General features: G+C 51.1%; 1 non-coding gene across 1 annotated transcript; it reads right to left on the minus strand.

Moving 5' to 3' along the window:
• Positions 1-1,179: 1,179 nt before the first annotated feature.
• On the minus strand, positions 1,180-1,286 carry LOC147727773 (U6 spliceosomal RNA). The gene has a single exon (XR_015309664.1). It is a non-coding gene; the product is annotated as a U6 spliceosomal RNA (small nuclear RNA).
• Positions 1,287-2,142: the final 856 nt, after the last annotated feature.

The following is a 2,142-nucleotide window of genomic DNA, read 5'->3' on the forward strand; positions in this document are numbered from 1 at the left end:
GACCCCCGGCCCCACTCCATCACCTAAACCAGCACCACAGAGCGTAGCGACAAAAAATTGGCCGACGCCAAAGAAGAATGGCCTAAAAGGGGGACAGCCCGGAATGGAAACCGGCAACCAAGAATGACGACCAACAGGAATCACCATTCTCAAAGCAGACCGGACCAATGACACCAAAGGAGATAGGCGACCCACAAGCAGGTCAACACCAGGAGTGGAACACATAACCTGAAGAGGAAGAGATGCAACCACCAGGCCACAGAGACTCCACCCGGGCACAACATATCGGACTGACATTCAGGGGCAGCAGCAGGCGCCGCAGAGGCAGGGAACCAAACGTAGTGCAAAAAATGCAGGCATAGGACCAAGGCACCAGGGGAATGGCAAAGCACCAAAACGCAGGCCAGCGAGAAATCTCACAAGCCCCCGCCGCCCCGGTGGCCGAGGACAAGGCCCAACCATCCGGGACCGGAAGGAGGGACCCCTAAGAAAGCACAGACTGAAAAAGAGCAAGCACACACCCCAAAAAGGAGAAGCAGCATACGAACTCTTGAGAGCGGAATCCACCAACCGCCCAACCCGGACCTCCAGGGAAGAAGCCTCCGAAGACCGAGGGAGAAGGTGCAAAAAAGAAGAAAAATGGAGGATACCAGGTGACAAAGACCGCCAGGCGAAATCGTGTCCCCAGAAAGATAGGAACACCCCGCATGGCAATGCCAAGCCACACCGCAGCCAGTACAGCCAACAGGACAGCACGAAATGGCCGGTAAAAAATGGGTATAAACCCCGCCAGAGCAAATGAATCAGGGAGAAAGACCCAGCAACAAAACGCCAGAAATCTCATGGACCATCCCCGAATGTATACCCCAACAGGGAAAAAATGTCCACGATCCCACCAACAAGAGATGATGGCATAGCCGCATGCACCAGCAGCGCAGACAGCGCAAAACAGCCCAAGAAAAACTGCAAAAGATGCTACGTGGACAAAGAGAATGCAAATTTCCAAAGCACAGCATGAAAATGAACATCCCAAGTCACAATGACAGCATAGGCAGGACTTGAACCCTCAGCACATGATAGCCTGTGACACCAGAGGCATATGACATACCAAAGAGCAACAGCTCCGTGGATGCACCGGAGAGGAAGTCCCCTCAAACATGGCGAGTAAAGGAGTAAACCCCATATATGGAACGCTTCACGAATATGCATGTCATCCTTGTGCAGGGACCATGCTAATCTACTCGGTATCGTTCCAAGCATAGTATATGTGCTGCCGAAGCGAGCACCAGGAAAACACCCAACACACATTGGTGGTGGTATAGAAAGGAAGTGCCCAGCAACCTCCAGGAAACACTGCCCCAAACAGTAATCTCATATGTGAGAACAGAAAATAAACAAAAAAGGGCAGCCCTGCAGTCTCCACCCACAGCCACATATTAAGAACATGGCCGCAGGGGCCAGCCACTGCACTAAAGCACCAGCGCCGGAACGACCTGGGGCCAGAACATCAGGAGGGCTCCCCGCCCCAGCCCAGCACATGAACGGGGAGCATCCTGACCCCAGAACAGGAGCGTGGCCGGCCGGAGGACCGGAGCGGCCGCGCCGGTAAAAACATGAAAAGACCATAAACAGAAGCATTTAAAAATGCAAAAGAAACACTCACGGCACCGCCAAAAACACCCAGAAGCAAACAGGAACAGAGGCAGGAACCGGGAGCACCAGCGTTCCGACAGCCGTCGGAGCAGAAAAAAAACAGGCATGGCGGTGGGTGGGAGGGGCTTATGTCACCTTCGACCTTTGGATTTCTGGCGTTTTGATTGGCTGGGTGGAGGCAGGACTGCCTCACGTGGTAAGGACTGGGACGGGGAGGACCCATGAGGGGGTAATGTTATTACATTTTCAAACCAGCCACTCCTTTTCACTATAAGAAAAAACTAAGGCTGTTATAATAAAATGAAGTACTAAAAAAAGTAGAAAATATCTATTCACCTTACCAGTTTCAAAGGAGTTGATGTGTTGTAGTTAAATGCAAAAAATACAGGTACACTCTATATATTTTTTTAAATTTCTTCACAAATTTTTAAAAAACACGAGACACACACTGCATAAGATGAGATGAATAACACACCCTTACTGCCTGTG

The sequence above is a fragment of the Lissotriton vulgaris genome, chromosome 3_1 (genome assembly GCF_964263255.1).
Source record: "Lissotriton vulgaris chromosome 3_1, aLisVul1.2, whole genome shotgun sequence".
NCBI classification, from domain to species: Eukaryota; Metazoa; Chordata; class Amphibia; order Caudata; family Salamandridae; genus Lissotriton; species Lissotriton vulgaris.